The sequence below is a fragment of the Oncorhynchus keta genome, chromosome 14, assembly GCF_023373465.1.
Source record: "Oncorhynchus keta strain PuntledgeMale-10-30-2019 chromosome 14, Oket_V2, whole genome shotgun sequence".
Taxonomy (NCBI): domain Eukaryota; kingdom Metazoa; phylum Chordata; class Actinopteri; order Salmoniformes; family Salmonidae; genus Oncorhynchus; species Oncorhynchus keta.
The window spans coordinates 38,818,162-38,844,865 of record NC_068434.1 but is presented as its reverse complement, the minus strand read 5'-3'; positions in this window follow the sequence as shown (position 1 = coordinate 38,844,865).

Here is a 26,704-nt window from a genome sequence, read left to right as displayed (position 1 = left end):
CGTCACCTTCACTGCCACTTCTACCGTGGAACGAGATGATGAGAAAAAGAGAGGAACACTACAGCAACGCAGCCAGTGAAGGGTATCTGGAGAAACTGTGCAGCGGGAAATCTGCATTGCATAAAACAGAAAGCTTGATCAATGGATCCCTCAGTCACCTCGTTAATAACGACCGCCGCTTTTATTAGATGTGGGTGAAATATTTATGCCATTAATATTTCAGAGCTGCAGTAGAGGAATGAGGAAGAGAGGAAGGCAGAGGCGAGGAGAGGCAGTGCAATCTCCAGATGCGTAGATGGGGAGCTAGCTAGCTAGCCTAGCACAGTTCTCTTAACCCTAAAGGTGCCAACAGGGGGCAATTCAATTTCTAAAACCTTTTTTTTTTTGGATCCTTCTGAACATTTTGTCATAACATGCTACTGTGACCACAAGATGGGGGGCTCATAATGAGACGAGCAAGTGGGATGGCGACCGACAGAGATGGTCGCCTCGCTTCACGTTCTTAGGAAACTATGTAGTATTTTGTTTTTTTAATGTATTATTTCTTACACTGTTACCCCAGGAAATCTTAAGTCCTAATATTGGAATATTGGATATAAGAGCAACGTCAACTTACCAACATTATGACCAGGAATACGACTTTCCCGAAGTGGATCCTCTGTTTGGTCCACCACCCAGGAAAATGGATCGGATCCCAGTAGGCGACCCAAAACAACTGCGCCACAGAAAGGACAGACGGAGCGGTCTTCTAGTCAGGCTCCATAGACAGGCACATCGCCCACCGCTCCCGAGTATACTACTCGCCAATGTCCAGTCTCTTGACAGCAAGGTAGACGAAATCTGAGCAAGGGCTTCCTTCCAGAGAGACATCAGAGATTGTAACATTCTCTGTTTCATGGAAACATGGCTCACTCGGGATACATAATCAGAGTCGGTACAGCCACCCGGTTTCTTCACGCATCGCGCCGACAGAAACAAACATCTCTCTGGTAAGAAGAAGGGCGGGGGGGTGTATGCCTTATGATTAACGAATTGTGGTGTGATCATAACAACATACAGGAACTCAAGTCCTTTTGATCACCTGACCTAGAATTCCTTACAATCAAATGTCGACTGCATTATCTACCAAGAGAATTCTCTCAGATTATAATCACAGCCGTGTATATCCCCCAAGCAGACACCATGACGGCCCTGAAAGAACTTCATTGGATTCAATGTAAACTGGAAACCACATATCCTGAGGCTGTATTTATTGTACCTGGGGATTTTAACAAGACTAATCTGAAAACAAGGCTCCCTAAATTTTATCAGCATATCGAATGAACGACACGGGCTGGCAAAACCCTGGATCATTGTTAATCTAACTTCTGCGACACATACAAAGCCCTCCCCCACCCTCCTTTCAGAAAATCTGACCACGACTCCATTTTGTTGCTCCCAGCCTATAGACAGAAACTAAAACAGGAAACGCCTGTGCTCAGGTCTGTTCAACGCTGGTCTGACCAATCTGATTCCACGCTTCAAGATTGCTTCGATCACGTGGACTGGGATATGTTCCGGATAGCCTCAGACAACAACATTGATGAATAAGCTGATTCGGTGAGCGAGTTTATTAGCAAGTGCATCGGTGATGTTATAACCACGGTGACTATTAAAACCTTCCCCAACCAGAAACCGTGGCTTGATGGCAGCATTCGCGCAAAACTGAAAGCGCGAACCACTGCTTTAAATCATGGCAAGGCAACCGGAAACATGACCGAATACAAACAGTGTAGCTATTCCCTCCGTAAGGCAATCAAACAAGCTAAGTGTCAGTATAGAGACAAAGTAGAGTCGCAATTCAATGGCTCAGACACAAGACGTATGTGGCAGGGTCTACAGTCAATCACTGATTACAAAAAGAAAACCAGCCCCGTTGCGGACACCGACATCTTGCTCCCAGACAAACTAAAGGAACAATGGGGGCCACCATTGTTCCTGTTACCAAGAATGCAAAGGTAACTGAACTAAATGACGCCCCATGGCCTTCACTTACGTCATCATGAAGTGCTTTGAGAGACTAGTCAAGGATCATATCACCTCCATCCTACCTGACACCCTAGACCCACTTCTTTGCTCACTTTGGGGACAATACAGTGCCACTGACACAGTCCACTACCAAAACCTGCGGACTATTCTTCACCGCAGCCAACGTGAGTAAAACATTTAAACGTGTTAACCCTTGCAAGGCTGCTGGCCCAGACGGCATCCCTAGCTGGGTCCTCAGAGCATGGGCAGACCAGCTGACTGGTGTGTTTATGGATATATTCAATCAATCCCTATCCCAGTCTGCTGTTCCCACATGCTTCAAGAAGGCCACCATTGTTCCTCTACCCAAGAAAGCTACGGTAACTGAGCTAAACGACTACCGTCATCACTTTCGTCATCATGAAGTGCTTTGAGACACTAGTCAAGGATCATATTACCTCCACCCTACCTGACACCCTAGACCCATTCCAATTTGTTTACCGCCCCAATAGGTCCACAGACAACGCAATCACAATCACACTGCACACTGCCCTAACCCATCTGGACAAGAGGAATACCTATGTAAGAATGCTGTTCATCGATTACAGCTCAGCATTTAACACCATATACCCTACAAACATGTCATTAAGCTCGAGACCCTAGGTCTCGACCCCGCCCTATGCAACTGGGTCCTGGACTTTCTGACGGGCCGCCCCAGGTGGCGAGGGTAGGAAACAACATCTGCACCCTGCTGATCCTCAACACTTGGGCCCCACAAGGGTGCGTTCTCAGCCCTCTCCCTGTTCACCCATGACTGTGTGGAAATACACGCTTCCAACTCAATCATTAAGTTTGCAGACGATACTACGAGACGGCCTACAGGGAGGAGGTGAGGGCCCTCGGAGTGTGGTGTCAGGAAAATAACCTCACACTCAATGTCAACAAAACAAAGGAGATGATTGTGGACTTCAGGAAACAGCAGAGGGAGCACCCCCCTAGCAGTAGTGGAGAAGGTGGAAAGTTCCTCAGCGTACACATCACAAACAAACTGAAATGGTCCACCCACACAGACAGTGTGGTGAAGAAGGCACAACAGAAAAACAGCTTCTATCTCAAGGCCATCAGACTGTTAAACAGCCATCACTAATGTTGAGTGGCTGCTGCCAAGATACTGACTCAAATCTCTAGCCATTTTAATAATAAAAAATCTGATGTAATTAATGTATCACTAGTCACTTTAAACAATGCCACTTTTTATAATGTTTATATACCCTACATTACTCGTCCCATATACTGTACTCTATACCATTTACTGCATCTTGCCTATGCCGTTCGGCCATCACTCATCCATATATTTTTATGTACATATTCTCATTCATTCCTTTACACCTGTGTGTATAAGGTAATTGTTGTGGAATTGTTAGATTACTTGTTAGATATTACTGCACGGTCGGAACTAGAAGTGCAAGCATTTAACATTTGCTAACCATGTGTATGCGACCAATAACATTTGATTTGATTTGACAGTACTAGAATATACTGACGCTCAACGACATTGTATTCAATCCAAATTACTGGTCTGTATGACAAACTGAAAAGAAGGAAGCCTATGTTAAAGAATATCCACTCCAAATCATCCATTCTGTTTGAAACAGGGCTGTTAAGTAATACTGCATCAATACAGCAAGTAAATGAGCTATTTGGCCTGAATTACAATCTACAGGTTTGTATCAAAATGTTGTACAACATAGAGTGAAACCCTCTATATATTCAAGTATTGTGGTGGCAGCATCATGTTATGGGTATGCTTGTCACCGGTAGGGACTGGGAGTTTGTCAGGATTAAAATAAATATGAAAGGAGCAAAGCCTAGGTAAAAAGTTAGAGGAAAACCGCCTCAGTCTTCTGAAAACCTAACCCTGAGGGACAATTAGACAGATTTTAATTCCAAGACACACAAGAATGGATTTCCAAGAGGTGTTGAGTGTGCCTGAGGGGTCCAGTCTCATTCCTGACTTAAATTTAATTGAAAATCTGAGAAAAGGTTTGAATGTTGGCTTTCCTCAATGATTCCCAACCAAATGTATGGTGCTTGTGGTTTAGTTGGTAGAGAATGGCACTTGCAACGACAGGGTTGTGGGTTTGATTCCCACGGGGGACCAGTACGAAAAAATGTATGAACTCACTACTGTAAGTCACTCTGGATAAGAGACATTTTGACAGAAACAATGTATTGGGACCATTTTGTTGTTGTTCTGCCTCTGTACTCCAGCACTTATGATTTGAAATTATACAACGACTTAAAGTGCAGACTGTCAGCTTTAATTTGAGGGTATTTTCACCCATATCGGGTGAACCATTTAGAAATTACAGCACATTTTGTACATAATCCCTATATTTTAGGGGATCAAAAGTGTTTTTGTCTTTGTTTTAGTATGGTCAGGGCGTGAGTTGGGGTGGGCAGTCTATGTTTGTTTTTCTATGTTGGTTTTTGAGTTCGGCCTAGTATGGTTCTCAATCAGAGGCAGGTGTCAATTGTTGTCCCTGATTGAGAATCATACTTAGGTAGCCTGGGTTTCACTTTTGGTTTGTGGGTGTTTGTTTCCGTGTGAGTGTTTGGGCCACACGGTACTGTTTCGGTGTTTGTAAATTCACGTCATCGTTTATTGTTTTGATTCAGTGCTTTCATTAATTAAAATCATCATGAACACTTACCATGCTGCGCTTTGGTCCGATCCTTCGTACACCGACGATATCCGTTACAGTTGTGTTTCTGTGAAACCCCGGGGCCTGAGAAATTGGCAATTGAGCTAATCGGGTATATAACGATGCTACCTAAGATGGACACCGATATGGGTAATATAGGCGGTTAGAACACCGGTGCCATCAGACATGTTGCACTAACTCTGGGACACTATGGGCTTTCAACTCAGGGCCAGTTGCATCTGAAAGATGACTCTCGACTTGGAATAGAGACAATCACTGGAACCTAAATATGTATTTATATTTTTTGATATAAGGGCTAAATCTGGGGTGGCTCCATATCTATATATTTTCAGGATACGTACAGTGCCTAGTAAAAGCCTACACACACCTTATCACGACTCAGGACATGACCAAGATGCAGACACAGGAGGCGGATAGTACAGTTCTCAATCATTTATTAGAGCACGTGGCAAAGGGCAGGCCTAGGACAGGCAGAGGTTCATAATCAGGTCAGAGTCAGGCAGGTACAGGATGGCAGGCAGGCTCAGGGTCAGGGCAGGCAGAGGTTCATAATCAGGTCAGAGTCAGGCAGGTACAGGATCAGGGCAGGCTCAGGGTCAGGGCAGGCAGAGGTTCGTAAACAGGTCAGAGTCAGGCAGGTACAGGATGGCAGGCAGGTACAGGATCAGGGCAGGCAGAGGTTCATAATCAGGTCAGAGTCAGGCAGGTACAGGATCAGGGCAGGCAGGGTCAGGGCAGGCAGAGGTTCATAATCAGGTCAGAGTCAGGCAGGTACAGGATCAGGGCAGGCAGGGTCAGGGCAGGCAGAGGTTCATAATCAGGTCAGAGTCAGGCAGGTACAGGATCAGGGCAGGCTCAGGGTCAGGGCAGGCAGAGGTTCATAATCAGGTCAGAGGCAGGCAGGTACAGGATGGCAGGCAGGCTCAGGGTCAGGGCAGGCAGAGGTTCGTAAACAGGTCAGAGGCAGGCAGGCTCGGGGTCAGGGCAGGCAGAGGTTCGTAAACAGGTCAGAGGCAGGCAGGCTCGGGGTCAGGGCAGGCAGAGGTTCGTAAACAGGTCAGAGGCAGGCAGGCTCGGGGTCAGGGCAGGCAGAGGTTCGTAAACAGGTCAGAGGCAGGCAAGCTCGGGGTCAGGGCAGGCAGAGGTTCGTAAACAGGTCAGAGGCAGGCAGGCTCGGGGTCAGGGCAGGCAGAATGGTCAGAACCGGGAAAAATAGGAAACAAACACTTTCGAAACAGGACAAGATGAACTGGCAACAGACACACAGGGAACACAAGTATAAATGCTCAGGGAGGGGGGTGGAGACAAGCACAAAGACAGCTGAAACCGATCAGGGAGTGACACCCCTTACACAGTCTTCACATTTTGCTGCCTTAACATTACATCTAAAAAGGATTACATAGGAATTGATTTCCTACCCATCTGCTAATTCAACACCACATTTTCAAAGTAAAAGAAAATTATAGAACACTTTCCAAATCATGTGCTTATTTTGGAGAATTTAAACCGCTTACTTATGTTGCAAAAGGTTAATGAAGTTTAAAGTGTTACTGCTTGACAGCGTCTCTATGCGATCAACAACAATTTGGCACGATTAAGCAAAGATATGTTGGTGCTTTAGGGTTAATAACCTCCCTTGCTACACTCAACTACCGTCGAATATAGTAACCATCCCGAGGTATAGAGATGTCGAAAAGCCCCAGCTGGATCCAAAGCTTATTATCTCCATCTGCTTACTTTATCTTCTGGTATAGTATAAGGCTCAGAGCAAGGCCTCTATGGGTGAATGCATAATATAGTCCAATCAGGTGCGGTCAGGGCAATGGTGGGTCCATGGCCACTCTTACCATGCCAGTCCTCCACCTTGGCTGTGGGACCCTCCCTCCCTCCCCTGGCCCTGACTCTGACCTCAGCTCCTGACCGCTTCAGCACACTCAGCCTCCCTGGAGCTCTGCCCAGACCCTGGAATAGTCCTCTCTGTCTGGACTCACTCTCTTTGTCCTCTCTTTTTCCCCTTTCTCTCTCCCTCTCACTTCTCTCACTCTCTCTCTCTCTCTCTCTTTCTTCTCTGCCATTCTCTCTCTCTCTTTATTTCTTACTTTCTCTCTTTCTTCTCTGCCATTCTCTCTCTCTCTTTCTTTCTTACTTTCTCTCTCTCTCTATACTCTCCTCTCTCGATTTCTTTGCACTCTTTTGTCCCTCTCTCTCGCTCTCTTCTTTCCGCCATTTCTCATGTTGTCTTTCTTTCTCCTTTCTTCTGAAAGTATGAACTATCAGTCCTGCTTGGGTATGAATCATCAAGTGCACATTTAGACATCAGCCCGCCACTTTCTTCCTTTACCCTTTTATTTCTTCCCATTTCCCTCTCTCGTTGCTCCACTGGGTGTGACAGTCCTGCCTGACATTCTGTGACACACTCCACATCTCTCCCTGAGAGATGAGCTGACGTGTGTATGAATTAAGGTCTGCGTGTGTGTGTTTGCGTGTGTGTGTATGTGTGTGTATAAGAAAATAATCTTGCAGCAACAGGAAATGTGAATTATTGTGTGGATTACAATTAATGGACATGTTTGTTGGGGTTGACACATGTTTTGTTAGGGCAAATCCAGTCTGACATTTTAAAGTGGTTTACTAACTCGATTACACTACAAGTTAGCATTTCCTGCCGTGCAGGGTATTTCCTGCAACAGCAGGGTGATCAAATTAAGATCCTATACCTGTATGTTTATGTGTGTTTTGACAAAAACACCCAACCCCTACACACACACACACACACACACACACACACACACACACACACACACACACACACACACACACTGGTGGCACCAGCGCTGCGGGCAGGTTTAATTCCCCTGCTAGATGGTAAACCTGATAGTGTACATTATATACCAGATATTAGAAAGACACAGGCAGCCTTTACTACAGTCCTAGACGGTTCCATTTTCACCAATTACATTTACCAACAGTATCAAGGCTTAAATCTGTTGTTGAGTCCCTTACATCCATGCTGTTCATCATTGAATTAGTCAAGGTCTATACTGTAACACCAAGCCCAATTTACTGTTATGGCCTCCACTGTGTCTTACAACTAATACAGTGTCTCTCTCTCTCTGTGCCCCAGGTATCTCTGTCTACTCCTCTCCTCTGTTTTCTGCACAAACTCCTCTCCCTCTCTGTGCCTCACCTCCCTCCTCCAACTCCCTCTATACTTAATCAGGTAGAATTCGTACAACAGGAATTCATTGATTATTTGACCCGAAAAAAAAACAAATGGACCAATTAATCTAAGGTAGGCGGGATAGTAGACCTGCTAGAAGAACTGCCCTGTTTTACACGGCTCCATTACAGCCTAGCATCTCCGGAGGGAGAACACTCCAAGTCATCAGGCCTGGAACTGGAAGCTATAAAATAATGGCCGTACAATAATATGGTACTACCGAGGCCCTCTGAGAGCACTGCTGCTGTTTGTTCCAGAGTTATTACCCCAAATATGGAATTAACTTTCTCCACTAGAGAGGAACACCTCCATGGTTGAAACAATCAACTGTGATGCTGAAGAGGTCCCGGGTCTGGATAGTTATTACATTAGGAACAGATAGCTGTAAATAATAGTTACAACATTATAGTTATTGTCGTCATCGCTACCGCCATCTTCGTCTTCATCCTCATCATCATCAATTATCATCATCATCATCATCATCATCATCATCATCATCATCATCATCATTATCATAATTATCATCATCATCAATCATCACCTTTGTCTTCCTCATCATCAATCGTCATCCTCATCATCTTCATCTTCAGTTCTAGTTTCTTCACCATCCTCATCATCTTCATGTTCAGTTCTATTATCTTCATGGAATATAACATCGTAGAAAACAAAAGGTTATCGACCACACAATGTGGACATTAATACTCCCCAAAACATTTAGAGCACTGTAGCATTGTCATCAGCAGCAACAACAAGAAATACCAAGATCATAATCATCATCATTTAAATCTTCATCATCATCATCATCATGGTTCTGTATGAAATCAATAGAGTGGGTAGGGCCAGTGAGCAGCTAATTCAACAGAGAGGCTGTGCATTACCCAAAGTGGATCAATTTCAGGAGTGCTTGGCTGATGTTTTATTACATCTCATAAGCCCAAGGTCAGCTGAAGAAGATGAAGTACCCTGTGCCTTCCATTCAGCACAGGCCTAATTTATCACCCTCATTCCCCCACTACACCCTTTCTTCCACTGGGGGATGCAGGCAGCACCACCGCACAGGGGATGCGGCTGCATGGAGCTGGCTCACCCTGAACACAGCACGCCACAGACCCATGCCAACAGCACGACACTCCCATGGGTGTAGGGGAAAAGGAGGGCATGTGTAGGGTGGTGTGTGGGGGAGAGGGAGGGGGGTTAAGATAGGAAGAAAGTAAATGTGTGTGTGTGTGTGCGCGTGTGTATGTGTCTGGAGTGCATGACACGTACACAACATTTGTGTGGAACAGATGAAGAGAGTGAAAATGAGAGAGAGAGAGAGAGAGAGAGCAACTTGGCATGATGCCATCACTTTTTGGAGGTCGTTATGTTCATCTGTTAAGTAGAGTCTTAGATTATTACTCCGAACATCATCATGAATATTATTGTCACTGCTACGTTGTGCAACGTAATTGCTTGTAGCCCCTGCTGGTAAATTACTAAACAACAGGTGAGGACATTTTCCAGGAATGACTTACTTCTCTCCCTCCTCCACTTGCACTATGACTCACACACACTCACTCACTCACTCACGCATGCACGCACACACACACCATATGAGTCCAGCAGGCCTGATTAGCCCAAACCTGAACTGATAGCCCCCAGGATCAGAGGGTTTAATTCTAACAAGACTAGAGATGCAGGGGGCATAAACACACAACACACACACACACACACACACACACACACACACACACACACACACACACACACACACACACACACACACACACACACACACACACACACACACTCTCTCTCACCTTCACCTTCTCCTCTCCCTCCCTCCCTCCCTCCCTCCCTCGTTCCATCGTACCTTCGCTCCCTCTCAGATCCAGCCTCTCCTGTCTCTCTCAGCACCTCAGGCACTGGCCTTCCTTTTTGTCCTGGTTCTTCTGAGGTTTCCTCTGTGTACACTTTCTCTCAGGCAGGCCGGCTCTGTGCTCAGACTATTTGAAGGTGAAGGGACTGACTGCAACAGTGCAACAGCAGTGTGCCTGCCTGCCTAGTTGTGTGGCGCCTGGGCTCATACAGATGAAGCTTATCTATGCAATAGTACAGTCTCATCAGCCCTGAGTAATTAGAATTCAGAGATATCTTCCAACCAAGGAGCTTTAAAGAACCTCCTATATATAGATAGAGGAAGAGTGTCTAATTAAGAGCTCATTCTTCTCTCAGTCAGATTGTGTCTTCTTTCTCATTCTTTCCAATTAGGACACCCCTGCCCTTTTCTGTTTCATGTGGGCTGGGATTTCAGAGCAGAGGAAATGTGTGAAGAGACTTTCAAAAAGACCAAGGAGTGCCCGAGCAGGGACAAGGACAACATCTGTGCCCGTCTATGAGAGGGAGAAGAGTGTGTCAAAAAGAGATAGATATCGGGTGAGAGACAGAGAGAGAGGCAGAGAGAGAGAGAGAGAGAGAGAGAGAGAGAGAGAGAGAGAGAGAGAGAGAGAGAGAGAGAGATTATGTGTGTATGTTTGAGCTACATCTCAAACTGACATTCACCCACACACACACACACACACACACAATAACACACACCCACACAGCTTAATTACCTGGCCCCCTGAGCCCTATGTGGACAGTCTGTCAGTAGAATCTTCTCGCAATCCTCCACACCCACCCTGAAACAACAGCTGCACTGTACTATACAGACACTAACAGCACCACCACCAACTATACAGTCAATTGCGCCACCACCTAGCTATACAGACACTAGTAACACTAACACTACCATACACTGATACTAAGCAGCAACACCAGCACAACACCTCGACACAAAATAACACCAAAAAATCTCCCAATATAAAATAACATCAATACTACACCATAGAAATACAACAACAGCCAACACCAACAGCCAACACCAATACAAAACACCACTGATACACCACTACCTCAATACAAAACACCACTGATACACCACTACCTCAATACAAAACACCACTGATACAACACTACCTCAATACAAAACACCACTGATACAACACTACCTCAATACAAAACACCACTGATACAACACTACCTCAATACAAAACACCACTGATACAACACTACCTCAATACAAAACACCACTGATACAACACGGCAGGGTAGCCTAGTGGTTAGAGCGTTGGACTAGTAACCGGAAGGTTGTTCAAACCCCTGAGCTGACAAGGTACAAATCTGTCGTTCTGCCCCTGAACAGGCAGTTAACCCACTGTTCCCAGGCCGTCATTGAAAATAAGAATATGTTCTTAACTGACTTGCCTGGTTAAATAAAGGTTAAAAAAAATGTGTCACCATCACACAGTTCAACATCAGGACAGCAGCACTCTTGCTAACAACATCGTTACCTGGCTGCAATCCTAGATAACGTTGTTAGTTAAACATCACGATTATTACAGGATCCGCTCAAAGACCTTCAGTGAATTAGAACTGAACCACTATTACTGCATCATCATTCAGTCAAAGGTAGAGGATGTAGGCCATCTTGAATGACAGCGTCCTTTCTTTAAGCATCATAGTTTACCCTTGCTGCCCTGACAGGCTTTGGTGTTGTTTTCCTTGGAACAAAGTCTAATGACAAGATTTAATATGATCCCTAGATTTAGAACGAAGGGTCTGGCACTGCCTGGACTGGTAGCCTCCTGTAGTTCAGTTCAAGAGCATAAAGTGAAGTTTTGGCCTCAATTTTAAACTCCAGGCTGCGTAGAGGCTCCACTCCCATAGGGCTCTGGTCAAAAGTAGAGCACTATATTGGGAATAGGGTGCCATTTGGGATGCACAACAGCTATAGAGAGTCAAGCTGCCGATGTGACAGTGTTCCATTTCAGGGATGCTGGTTTCATTCTTATGTGCTGACCGTGTTTGCGTTCTAAAGTGCTATGAATTTGTCCCACTCGAGGCATCTTGGAGGGAGTGAACCGCTTGGCCTTTCCCACGAGAGCAATGTCCCCTCTCATTCGGCCCGCAGCCAGCCAGCCACCAATCACTGCTCAGCTGTTGCATCACTTCCTGAGAAGGAGAAGGAGTCAGGGTCATGTGACAAAGCAGGGGCTGCTGTGGATGATGTCATTGTCGTTGATAGAACAATGAGGACACAGTTTGGAAGTGAAACAGCCGGCGGCGAACGGGTGAAACCAAAATGTTCTGAAATGTTAGCACAAATCCTGTCCAACCCCACTCACCCCTCCTCACCCCTCCTCACCCCTCCTCACCCCTCCTCAGCCCTCCTCACCCCTCCTCACCCCTCCTCACCCCTCCTCACTCCTCCTCACCCCTCCTCACTCCTCCTCACCCCTCCTCACCCCTCCTCAGCCCTCCTCACCCCTCCTCACCCCTCCTCACTCCTCCTCACCCCTCCTCACCCCTCCTCACCCCTCCTCACTCCTCCTCACCCCTCCTCACTCCTCCTCACTCCTCCTCACTCCTCCTCAGCCCCTCCTCACCCCTCCTCCTCCTCCTCACCCCTCCTCACCCCTCCTCCCCCTCCTCACCCCTCCTCACCCCTCCTCACCCCTCCTCACCCCTCCTCACCCCTCCTCACCCCTCCTCACCCCTCCTCAGCCCTCCTCACCCCTCCTCACCCCTCCTCAGCCCTCCTCACCCCTCCTCACCCCTCCTCACCCCTCCTCACTCCTCCTCACCCCTCCTCAGCCCTCCTCACCCCTCCTCACCCCTCCTCACCCCTCCTCACCCCTCCTCACCCCTCCTCACCCCTCCTCAGCCCCTCCTCACCCCTCCTCACCCTCCTCACTCCTCCCTCACTCCTCCTCACCCCTCCTCACCCCTCCTCAGCCCTCCTCACCCCTCCTCACCCCTCCTCAGCCCTCACCCCTCCTCAGCCCTCCTCACCCCTCCTCAGCCCTCCTCACTCCTCCTCCTCACCCCTCCTCAGCCCTCCTCACCCTCCTCAGCCCTCCTCACCCCTCCTCACTCCTCCTCACCCCTCCTCAGCCCTCCTCACCCCTCCTCACCCCTCCTCACTCCTCCTCACCCCTCCTCAGCCCTCCTCACCCCTCCTCAGCCCTCCTCACCCCTCCTCACTCCTCCTCACCCCTCCTCAGCCCTCCTCAGCCCTCCTCACCCCTCCTCACCTCTCCTCACCCCTCCTCACTCCTCCCTCCCCTGCCTTTATTCTGTGCTATGATCTGAACTGGAGCTGCATTGAGCTGTACCGTGTTTGCCTGTGTACTGAATGTGAGAGAGTCACAGGCAGCAAATAACAGGTTGCTTGAACAAATGAAACTATTTCAGTTTTAAAGCAGCGATTCTCTCCCTTTCAAGAGAGTCAAGAGAGGGAAGGAGAGAAAAGCGGTAGTGTAGTGGTGGTATAATGACACCATGAGGGTGAGATGGTAAGTGCTGTAATCAGTGAAGCTGTAATTGACACACACACTCCCTCGGACCTCAAACAACCCCGGTCACGTCTTCACCACCATGATGATCGACACCCACACAGCTGCCAACACATCAGAGAGAGAGAGAGACAAATGCTGCTATTCAGCTCACTGAGTTTATGTACAGCTAATAAATATTTAGAGTACACACCTTGCTCAGACAGCAGTAAGCAAAGAGGGCGTTGAAGCGGACTAGCAGAGAGGCTCCAGGTGGACTTTAATGAACGTTAAGAGAACTTGAAGATCTGCCCAAGCTCCGGGTGTCAGTCAGAAGGGCTTATTTTGTGTCACTAGTAGTCGGAGTGGTAACAGGGATGGGGGAGCGGGGTACACTCTGACTCTCCATCTCCCAGCTGCTTAATTTATGCAGCATCTTGCAGTGCTTCTGAGCTGAATAGCAGGCACGGATGGAATTTGAATTGAAGGGAGTTAGAGAGGTTTGATGTCACGGCATTCTATTCTGTTCAGGTCTGTTCTAAGCCAGGGAAGGGGTCTGTGTGTGTGCGTGTGTGAGTGGAAGCGAGCGTGTGTACGTGTGTGTGTAAATACAGACAGCGTCTCCAATTCCAGGACGCAGTGACATATGTCTATGTGCTGATCTCTCTCTGTGCTCCTCTAATTCCTCTGGGGAGTCACGGCGCCCCTCACATCTTTTACCTTGGCTTTCAGAGGCTCAACCTGACACCTCAGGAGATACCCCTCTCCACCCCTCCCCTCCCTCCCGCTGTCCTCCTTTGCCATTCCCACACACTCCCTCACTCCTACCATCCCTCTTTCCTCTCCCCTCTTTCCTCCCTCTCTCCCTCCCTCCCTCTCTCCCTCCTTCCCTCTTCCCATCCTGCAGAATTCCAGACACAGTATCTGTACTTCTGTTCTGAACACCGCTTCATTTCTGGTTTCTCTTCTTTTTTTTCACTTGTGAAGCAATTTGAGAAAAGATGCTTGCTCAAGGGCTACAGTGGCAGAGCCTCTCTTTGATATACTGTCTGCCTTATGAGCTGTCAAGACACAGAGCAGCAATCGAATGGGAGCGCCAAGGCAAGGAGGGCGGAAGGAGGGAGGGAGGGAAAAGAAGCTGAACCAAGTGGCATGCTTCCAAGCAAGTTAGCGTTGAGCGTTGACACTAATTACCTAGGCCATAATTAGAGCTAGGTCTCACAAACAGGAACAGGTTTTCATCCCATCCCCCACTCCCCCTATCCCCCTCTCCATCCCTACTCCGCCTCCACTTTGGGTGAATCCGCAGTCATTCATGTTCCCCTCTCCTCTCCTTCCCCTCTTTTTGGTTTCTTTCTGCCTGTTGAACATGAACAGGAAGGCTATACACTTTTCAGGGTAAATCCCCCTGCCCCTCTATTTTAGGTGACTTTGTACACATCCACCTTTTCCGCTTCCTTGCCTTCTCTCCTCCTCTTCTTTTCTTATTCTCTTATTTTCTTTCTGCCTGTCGAACATGAACGTGAAGGCTGTCCACTTTTCAGGAAAAATCCCCTGTACCACTCCATTTTAGGTGAATCATCACTCATTCACCTTCCTTCCCCCCCCCCAACCTGGTATCATAGACTAGACGTAACATAGTAAATGTAAATCTGGGTACCAAAATTAGTATGATATGTTATGTTTGATATGGTAACATAAGACAGAATGTATAATGAGAAAGTCTAGCAACCCAAAGATTGCGTGTTTGAATCTCTTCACGGACAACTTTAGAATTTGAGCCAATTAGCTACTTTGCAACTACTTACACATTTTTTGTTACTTTGCAACTACTTAGCATGTAAGCTAACCCTTCCTCTAACCTCTAACTCCTAAACTGAACCCTAACCTTAACCCCTAGCCTAGCTAATGTTAGTCACCTAGCTAACGTTAGCGTTAGCCACCTAGCTAATGTTAGCCACAACAAATTGGAATTTGTAACATATCATATGTTTCATAAAGCGTAACATATTGTACGAATTGCAATTCGTAGTAGATCATACAAATGAATACATACCATACGAAACCCAACGTATACTAATTGGAGTGTCCTGGATTGACCTTTACCCTGTTACGTCTAACCCTCTTCCTCTCATCCCTCATATTCTCCTTTGCTTTTCTTCTCCCCGGCTGTCGAACATGAAAGCGAGGGGCTTTTCACTTTTCAGCAGAGAATATATGCTCTACTTTTGTCTGACTGGGAGTGAACTCAGAGGAGGAAGACAGTAGGTACAAAAGTAGGACAGATGTACCCTATTTCTTGTTCCTCTCCAATTCCAATGATTATATTTCTCTGACTGCAATCGCTTTCACGATGAGTGGTCATGATTTCATCTCCTCTAATAATGCCAAGGATAACTATATCACAAAGAGCACTTCCAGGGAGGAAATATTGTAATCCAGGGTGCATATTGTGTTATTATTTCACTGTCAGTCCTGGTTGGATGCAATCATCAATCATGTTGGCGCTCATAAACACTGTTCAAATCCGAGAGGTGATATATTTGTTCGAAAATTTGATTCTGGCACAGAGTCATTCATCAAATCTTCCTCTCATATATGCTACACCCATGGCACAAGGCAGATGCTAGGTTCACAGTCGGGTCCATGTGCTTGAATACATGAGCCTGGAGCTAGAAGTTTTCTTCTATTCTATTTTTTTGAAGAATACCAAATGGGATTCGGTTTCAAAGAGCAACATTTGTTTAAATTGGATTCTGAGCCCTTTGCTGCTGAGTTCGAGGCCAAGCGTCAAAGCGTGAAGGCATCGATAGCGTCTGCTTGGTCTGTGTGACAGACAGTATGACAGGTGAGGGGGAACTGGTGTGTGCGTAAGGGTGGGGAGGGGCTGGGGGGGGCAGTCGATGCAGTCAATGGCACTTCAGATGAAGGGAGGAACGCTATGGAGGGGAAACGACTCAGATATTACAATTGACGGCATGTCAAATCAAGTCACATATAAAACTGTGGGATTAGAAATGTATCACATGAATAGATGAGGCTGGTACGAATATATATTTTTCTCATTACACAAGTCACATACAGAGCACTGCACATATTAGCATAGAAATATGTCATACCATATGCATAGACTCTGCAGCGAATTACAAGAATCTGTGTGTGCGTGTTTTGGACAGATACACAGAGAACAGCTTTGTTGTCCACTATCCTCCTCCTCCTTCCTCCCCTCTCCTCCCCTCCCCTCCCCTCCTCCATGTATCAGAAGATCTCCCGTCCAGGGCTGCTTGGGGCCGTTGGGAGACGGAGAAGAGAGGAGTGGGAGTAGCGTGCGTTAGTCCATCTGGCCACATACGTGAATCAAGGCCTGTGTGGAAGAGGACCAACGTGTGCTCTGCGTACATGAACTCGTGTGTGTATGTGATAGAGAAAGAAGTGCGTCACAGACAGTCACAACGTTGCACATCCCCCACCAACCAGTCAGTCAGATCAATGGAGCAGATAGTGGATGGTGGGGCCATGGGCAATACTAAGGGAGAGACGGAAACAGCCAGGCCAGGTTTATTCAATTGAGTTTAAACAGAAAAGAATGAGTCAGAGTTGGCCTGCTGTTTGTTAGTTCATGTGTGTGTTTGGAGAAGAGGACAGAGATGAGTATCATAGAGGGAGTTTATGTTTGCTACTTCCTGACAGTGCTGATGTGGCCCCAGCTAGATGGATGGATTGATGGGGGGGGCTGGCTGATTGGCTGGCTGACTGGCAGACTGGCAGACTGGCTGTCTGGCTGACTGGCTGGCTGGGCGGCTGGCTGACTGGCAGACCTGCGTTCTGGACATGAGGCTGGTCATCTGAGGTCTCACACAGCAGAGCACTGCCATCATGTGGTCACGTTTAGAACTGCTTCTGAAATATGATCCACATCACTGCACCTTCAATGATGCAACTGACACAGTAGATGGCAATAGTTCACTGCTACATTACTCATTAACTCAGAGCACCAGTTAGCAGCAGGGGAGCTCATTGAGTTCAGTAAATTAGTTCAAAATCAGCCAAGCTTTGCAATTCAGCCAACAGCTGTTCCTTTCATTAATAAATGTTTACATTTTCAGAATATGAATTCAAATGGATAAAACTCAAATATAAAAACAAGCTTTGCCCAATGGTAGGCCCACAGATCCATATTTGGCCAAGCAACATGACTTCCTGTTATTATTTGATACATTATAGTTACAGGGTAGCAACAGTGTCTCTTTATGTTGAGAGGAGAGGGATTGAGCTGTCTGGGTATCGAACCGTCTGGGACAACCACAGAGGCTAGTCGATCAGTTGTCACTTGTCGCTGGTGCTTTGTATCATTCCAATTACCCAGCTAAATATGTTAGATAGAATATAAACACACAATTGGACATTTCCCAGGGTTTGTTTGACAATCCACAAACAGGTAGTTCTTACATATTCACCATCATCTTTTTCGACCCCTGCAATGCGTTTGAACCAACCAATGTTCATTTTTAGATTTGTCTTCACTCCTGCTGTCTCCTAATACGAGAAAAACATCAAGACATTGTCAACAGCTCCTTTGATAAAAACAGACACCCCGCCTGGTATCCAATAGCAACTGCGTTCCACTAGCCAATAAGAAACCCATTTGAAATAGATAGATGAAGAGCGCAGAAGAAAACAAAACATCTTCAAAAATGAAATATGACGGATTCCCACGTCAGCTCACATTCAGAGGTGCTCTAAGGGTACAGTCTTGGTATCTTCATCAATGTACAACAAAAACATTGTTCTACATCAAAACATTTTCTTCTGACATCCTTTACGTTTTTGATATCCTTCTGAAATTACAGCGAGCTCCAAAAGTATTGGGACAGTGACACATTTTTGGTTGTTTTAGCACTGCATTCCACTACTTTGGATTTGAAATGACACAATGACTATTACGATCAAGTACAGGCTGTCAGCTTTAATGTGGGGGTATTTTCATCCATATTGGGTGAACCGTTTAGAAATGACAGAACTTCTTGTATGTCGTCTCCCCATTTTACGGAACCAAAAGTATTGGGACAAATTCACTTATATGTGTATTAAAGTAGTCAAAAATGTGTCTAATATTCCTAGCATGCAATCATTACATCAAGCATGTGACTCTACAAACTTGTTGGATGCATTTGCTGTTTGTTTTGGTTGTGTTTCAGATTATTTTGTGCCCAATAGAAATAAATGGGAAATCATGTATTGTGTCGCAAATAAGAATCGAATATGTTTCTTAATACTTCTACATTAACTTGGATGTTACCATGATTATGGATAGTCCTGAATTAATCGTGAAAGTATCATACCGAAATATCATACCCCAAAAACATGCTAACCTCTCACCATTACAATAACACGGGAGGTTAGCATGTTTTGAGGGGTATGATATTTCGGTATGATACTTTCACGATTAATTCAGGACGATCCATAATCATGGTAGCATACGCATTAATGTAGAAGTGTTAAGAAACATATTCGATTCTTATTTACAATAAAACTGACTTCAAAATGACACTTACCATTCATTTCTATTGGGCAGAAAATGATCAGAAACACTACCAAAACAAACAGCAAATGCATCCAACTAGTTTGCCGAGTCATAAGCTTGATGCAATCATTGCTGGGTAGGAATATGGAACACAATACTAAACTCGATTTGTCCCAATACTTTTGGTCCCCTAAAATGGGGGAAAAATGTACACATTTATAAACGGTTCACCTGATACAAAAATACACTCAAATGAAAGTTGACAGTCTACACTATTAACATCATAGTCATTGTATAATTTAATGTCCAAAGTGCCAGAGTACAGAGCCAAAAGAACAGTAAATGTGTCACATTCCCAATACTTTTGGAGGTCACTGTATATTTTATTAGTGAAAAAGCCAGAAAGGATCAGAAGATGAATCTGTTTTTCCCATTCCACCTAACTGTTTCATTTTGGCATTAGCCATCATTACCTAAGTATTCAGGTAGTGTCAGGTTACGCCTATCTGTCAGTCTGTCCAGTGGTGCGGAGTGTACAGGCCTCCTTCACACTTCCAAGACTGGGTCTTGAGTCTGACGCCCTGGCCAGCAATCTGTCACCACTAGCTGGGCTCATTACCCCGACCCTTACCCTGTCCCCTGGTAGGACAGACAGAGCTGCCATTCTGCTGTCCCTCCATCAGCCAACACAGACAGATGTTCATTAGACAGATCGTTCATTAAACAAATGTTTATCAGACAGATGTTCCCCTCCCAATCCATTTGAAAATCTAACAATTATCATAGATGGGCCCTGTCTATTTAGCCACTCTGTTGTGGCTTCCCATGTCACTTCTGACATTCACCGCGTCCCAAATGGCACCCTATTCCCTATATAGTGCATAGGGCCCTAGAAAAGGGAGCAAGGGTGCCATTTCAGAAGCACTCCTCTATCATCACAGATGTGCCCCTGTTTAGCCACTTTGTTGTGGCATCTCATGTCTCTTCTAACATTGCAACTGCAGTCACTCTGTATGAGTCCCACTAGCTAAGAGGGGGATGAGGGACACCAGGAGGAATGTTGAAGACACATATGGCTTGCAAAACTATTCAGACCCCTTGGATTTACAAAGTGGGATTCAAATGGATTTAATTCTCATGTTTTGTCCACAATCTACACAGAATACGTGGTAATGTCAGTGGAAGAAAAAGTATGTATATTTCTTAAAAAAAAAAAAAAAAATCCTAACTGAAATATTGTTGTTGCGCAAGTATTCAGCCTCTTTTTTTTTTTTAGGAAAGCCTAAATTAGTTCAGGAGTACCATTTGGCTTAACAAATGACATAATAAAGTTACATGGACTCACTCTGTGCAAAATAATGCGGGTTGACATGATTTTTGAATGACTAACCGTTCCTCTGTCCCCCATTACATAAAACATCTGTAAGGTCCCTCAGTCAAGTATTGAATTTCAAGCACAGATTCAACTACAAAGACCAGGGAGCTTTTGGAATTCCTCATAAAGAAGGACAGTGATTGGTGGATGGGTAACAATAACAAATGAGACATTGAATATCTCTTTAAGCATGGTCAAGTTAATAATTATGCTGTGGATTTTGTATTAAACCACACAGACACATGAACGATAAGACATCCTTCTGAACTGAGCTGCAGCTCAGGAATGAAACTGCTCAAGGATGTTACAATGTGGCTGTTACTGCCCCCAACGCTTTAACCACTGGGCTACCTGCTGCTCCCTATTAAATAGAGTAATTAAATAAAACATTTCACATTTCAAATTTAAAAAGGCCTTGAGGGTAGTGCAGTGGTCTAAGGCACTGCATCGCAGTGCTAACTGTGCCACCAGAGACTCTGGGTTTGAGCACAGGAGGCCCATGGGGCGGCGCACAATTGGCCCAGCGTCGTCCGGGTTAGGGAGGGTTTGGCCGGCAGGGATATCCTTGTCTCATCGCGCGCTAGTGTCTCCTGTGGCGGGCCTGGCACAGTGCATGCTGACCAGGTCGCTAGGTGCACGGTGTTTTCTCCGACACATTGGTGCGGCTGGGTTGGATGCGCGCTGTGTTAAGAAGCAGTGCGGCTTGGTTGTTTTGTGTTTCAGAGGATGCATGACTTGTCACGGTTTTCATATGGTGAAGGAGAGTCGGACCAAACTGCAGCATGTATATTGCGATCCATGTTTAATCACACAACGTAAACACGAATAAACACAAACACTACAAAACAATAAACGAAACGAAAACCGAAAACAGCCTATACTTGTGTCAACTAACACAGCACAAGGACATCAAGACACTCAGGACAATCACCCACAATACAACCAAAGAATATGGCTGCCTAAATATGGTTCCCAATCAGAGACAACGATAAACACCTGCCTCTGATTGAGAACCACTTCAGACAGCCATAGACTAACCTAGAACACCTCACTAAGCTACAATCCCACTATCTACACACCACATACAAAAACCCATGTCACACCCTGGCCTGACCAAATACACGAAGAAAAACACAAAATACTACGACCAGGGCGTGACATGACTATTGACCTTCGTCTCTCCCGAGTCCGTACGGGAGTTGCAGCGATGCGACAAGACAGTAACTACTACCAATTGGATAAAATGAAAAAGGGGGTAAAAAATAAAAAACTTTTTTTTTGTGTAGATACATTTTTTTTTAACCCACTTTGTAACACAATATAATGGTAAGAAATCCAAGGGGACTGAATCCTTTTGTAAAGCACTGTATGTTTAAATTATCTGTCTGTGATCACTTGTTGCCTTATCAGACAGGGATCGAAGCTATATCAGCTGTTGCTGTATAATAAGCGTACGATCTACAGAATTATGATTTTGAAGTTGACACAAGCCAACGTTTCAGTGAGATGTAAAAGACAAATACATCTGTTAGATCTGAATGTTGTTGGCTACCAATGGTATGGTGGCACCTCTAAATCTGCGTGTCACGGACGTCGTCGTGGAAATTACCGGACCAAGGCGCAACGTACCTTGAGTTCCACATCATTTATTAACCAAGTGAAACTTTAGAAAAGACAAAACAATAAAGAATACAACGACCGAACAGCTTCGTTGCGCAAACTACCTGCACACAAACAAAGACAAGATCCCACACAGAAGGAGGGGAAAGGGCTGCCTAAGTATGATCCCCAATCAGAGACAACGATAGACAGCTGCCTCTGATTGGGAACCACACTCACCAGAAACAAAGAAATAAAGAACATAGAATGCCCACCCAAATCACACCCTCACCAAACCAAAATAGAGACATAAAAAGGCTCTCCAAGGTCAGGGTGTGACACTGAGACAGGCTAAGGGACAGGGATTTGGGGGGCAGAGGAGAGTGGAAATGGAAGTAGGGGGGATATGGGTATGGGAGCCCACAATTGGGCTTTTATCAATAGGCTGTCCTACTCAGAGCTCAGACCTCAGCCGTGGCGCAGCCCATGTCACTCAGCAGTAGGATCCAGTGGACCAAAGGGACCTGGAGGTGGGCTCTTCTCTTCCCAGAGACAAGGGCCTTGTTCCTGCCTGCGATGAGACACAGGCTGCTGACAGAGTAGAGGACTCTCCAGTCCCCCTCTGAAAGAGGAAGATGCTACTCTGTGACATTGAGATTGTGGACTAGCTGCGCTCTCTGATCCCTCCCCACTCAACTCTATTTGTGTGTGTGTGTGTTTTGTCTGTGTGTACGTGTGTGTATGTGTTTGTGTGAATGTTTCACTTGTAATTGTGTTATCAATCAAATTTTCAATAAAATGTATTTATAAAGCCCTTTTTACATCAGCCGATGTCACAAAGTGCTTATACAGAAACCCAGCCTAAAATCCCAAACAGAAAGCAATGCAGATGTGCACACAACAGGGGTACTGATCTTCTCTAGGTAGATAAATGCCTAGAGAGTGTACAGAGTCTGTCTCAGAGTGGCTATATTAATATCAATGTGCTAAGGAATGCTTTGTGTCTGCTGTTATATGGACCAGAACCCCTCAAAGGATGGATATAATATTTAATGGTCAGTTATTGACGAGAAGGAAGTGGAGGAGGAGGAAGTGGACGAGGAGGAGATGGACGAGGCGGAGGAGGAGATGTACGAGGAGGAGGAGGAAGTGGACGAGGAAGAGGTGGACGAGGAGGAGGAGGAAGTGGACGAGGGGTTGGACGAGGAGGAGGAGGAGGAGGAGGAGGAGGAGGAGGAGGGAGGAGGAGGTGGAGGAGGTGGACGAGGAGGAGGAGGTGGACGAGGAGGAGGAGGAGGTGGATGAGGAGGAGGTGGGTGAGGAGGTGGATGAGGAGGAGGAGGTGGACGAGGTGGAGGAGGTAGGCGAGGAGGAGGAGGAGGTGGGCGAGGAGGTGTTTGAGGAGGAGGAGGAGGTCGACGAGGAGGAGGAGGTAGACGAGGAGGAGGAGGTGGACGAGGAGGAGGAGGAGGTAGACGAGGAGGAGGAGGAGGTGGGCGAGGAGGAGGAGGAGGTGGAGGTGGTGGAGGAGGAGGACGAGGAGGTGGATGAGGAGGAGGAGGTGGACGAGGAGGAGGAGGTGGGCGAGGAGTTGGATGAGGAGGAGGTAGACGAGGAGGAGGAGGAGGAGGAGGAGGTGGACGAGGAGGAGGAGGTAGACGAGGAGGAGGAGGTAGACGAGGAGGAGGTGGACGAGGAGGAGGAGGAGGAGGTGGAGGAGGAGGAGGAGGTAGACGAGGAGGAGGAGGTAGACGAGGAGGAGGTGGACGAGGAGGAGGAGGAGGAGGAGGTGGACGAGGAGGAGGAGGTGGAGGTGGACGAGGAGGAGGTGGTGGGCAAGGAGTTGGATGAGGAGGTAGACGAGGAGGAGGAGGGGAAGGAGGTGGAGGAGGAGGTGGATGAGGAGGAGGAGGAGGAGGTGGACGAGGAGGAGGAGGTGGACGAGGAGGAGGAGGTGGATGAGGAGGTGGACGAGGAGGAGGAGGTGGGCGAGGAGGTGGATGAGGAGGAGGAGGAGGTAGACGAGGAGGAGGAGGAGGTGGACGAGGAGGTGGACGAGGAGGAGGTGGACGAGGAGGTGGATGAGGAGGAGGTGGACGAGGAGGTGGATGAGGAGGAGGAGGAGGAGGTGGACGAGGAGGTGGATGAGGAAGTGGATGAGGAGGAGGAGGTGGAGGAGGTAGACGAGGAGGAGGTGGATGAGGAGGAGGAGGAGGAGGAGGTGGAGGAGGAGGAGGAGGAGGAGGTGGAGGAGGAGGAGGTGGAGGAGGAGGTGGAGGAGGAGGAGGAGGAGGAGTAGGAGGTGGGCGAGGAGGTGGATGAGGAGGAGGAGGAGGTAGACGAGGAGGAGGAGGAGGTGGACGAGGAGGTGGACGAGGAGGAGGTGGATGAGGAGGAGGAGGTGGAGGAGGAGGTGGATGAGGAGGAGGAGGTGGACGAGGAGGAGGAGGAGGTGGGCGAGGAGGTGGATGAGGAGGAGGAGGTGGACGAGGAGGTGGACGAGGAGGAGGTGGACGAGGAGGTGGATGAGGAGGAGGTGGATGAGGAGGAGGAGGAGGTGGACGAGGAGGTGGATGAGGAGGTGGATGAGGAGGTGGACGAGGAGGAGGTGGACGAGGAGGAGGAGGAGGAGGAGGTGGAGGAGGAGGAGGAGGAGTAGGAGGAGGAGGAGGAGGTGGGCGAGGAGGTGGATGAGGAGGAGGAGGTGGACGAGGAGGATGTGGACGAGGAGGTGGATGAGGAGGAGGAGATGGACGAGGAGGAGGAGGAGGTGGACGAGGAGGTGGATGAGGAGGAGGAGTTGGACGAGGAGGAGGAGGATGTGGACGACTAGGAGGAGATGGACGAGGAGGAGGAGGAGGTAGACGAGGAGGAGGAAGAGGAGGAGGAGGAGGTGGACGAGGAGGAGGAGGAGGTGAACGAGGAGGTGGAAGAGGAAGTAATGCATCACTGGATGGTCTAAAGACCCAACAGTGTAGTCCTCAACATCAGGCAACAGCCGGTAGTTAAATATTTAACGTAATTGCTGGTTTATTGTCGTCCTTCTAACTAACATGTGCTCAGGTCGCCTTAAATGCACACACACACATGTGCACGTACACACACAAACAGACACACAGTTTAGCCAAACATCTACAAACAAGTACACACACATCTTTTTACATGCCTTCCCCTGCATGAATACATATTCAGAGCATTCAAGCCTGGCAGCAGATAGGCATCTCTAGACTTTGACGAAGTCCAGATCTGACCAACATATTTATATACACTTAATGGGTCGGGGATGATGTAGCAGCTTCTGGTCCCATGTCAGGCAGGGACACAAAAGAGCCAGCCAGTAGCCTGCTCTGTCCTGCCAGCCTCCTCCAGTCTTCGCCATGCCTCCCCGCTGCCTCCCCCAGCCTCTCCCTGCCTCCCTCCGACCTTCCCCAGCCTTCCCATGCCTCCCAATGGTCTTCCCCCAGCCTCCCCAGCCTCCCCCAGTCTCCTCCAGCACTGGTGGCATTTCAGCCAGCAGGCTCTGACTTTGATGAATAGACTATGGGTTTGGTTGGAGCCCGTGTGTGCGCCGGTCTCTTTGAACACACACACACACACACACACACACACACACACACACACACACACACACACACACACACACACACACACACACACACACACACACACACACACAGATACAGTACATACACATATATACAGATATTTTGGCAGCACTCAGACTAGCATATACACACAAGTGTACATGCACAAGCACACACTGTCTGGGGAAGCCCAGTCTACTATTTGATTAATAGAGCAGAGCAGCTCCCCTCCTTTACCTCATGCTATCTCTCTGCTGAAGTTGGAAAAAGATGCAGCCAGTCAGCTAACAGGACATAGAGAAGAAAAAAACCCTGACTCTCTGGCCTACAGAACAGAATGGGTATGATAGAGATTAGCTTGCAACGAAGCTCTGGTCTAGTGAGAGGGAGGTTTAAACTGTAAGCTTGTATTTTACTGTTATTATACCAGCTACGTTGACTGAGAACACATTTTTATGTATAACAATGGCTGCCGAGGACGGTAGGGAGGAGAGAAGAGGAGAGGAGAGGGGAGGGAAGGGGAGGAGTTGTGGCCATGGTGGTCTGAGAACAGTACTGGTGTCCTGAGGTGCAACAGAAAATATAAGAAAATATAAAGCAGCACCGCTTTCTCAGGTCTAAAATAACAGTGTGTGTGTGTGTGTGTGTGTGTGTGTGTGTGTGTGTGTGTGTGTGTGTGTGTGTGTGTGTGTGTGTGTGTGTGTGTGTGTGTGTGTGTGTGTGTGTGTGTGTGTGTGTGTGTGTGTGTGTGTGTGTGTGTGTGCGAACGTGCGTGTGTGTGTGTTGGGGGGGTTCAGGCCAATGTACTGGGCAGTGACAGTGCACCCAACCCCATGCAGACATGAGTGACACAGAACTAAATTTAACTGGAAAGCCTGGCATAAGTGATATTTTCACAGAGACCTATAAGGATTTCAGAATTCTTGAATTGACCAGCGGTGAGGTAATAAAATGTGCTCAAATACAAAACCAGAAATTATTTTAGATCAATTTGACACATCATTTCAATGTCAGAATTAGCTTGAACAGACCTGGAATATTTTTTGTTGGCACCCTCGGTCTCCCATTGCATAATTCCATTTTAGTATTTTTATTGAGTGTAGGGGGAAAATATTTAGCTGGGCCTTCGACTGGCTGCCTACTATGCTGTCAGTCCAACTATTCGTAGGAGGCTGACAAGGTTTTCAACTGTTTGGTGAACCTCACCCCATTAGTTGGCAATAGTCAACACGATTTGGAGATCTTTGGAAGTAAATAGAAAAGGAGGGAATAGGAGGGGGGAGAGAAACCTAGTGGTTAGAGCGTTGGACTAGTA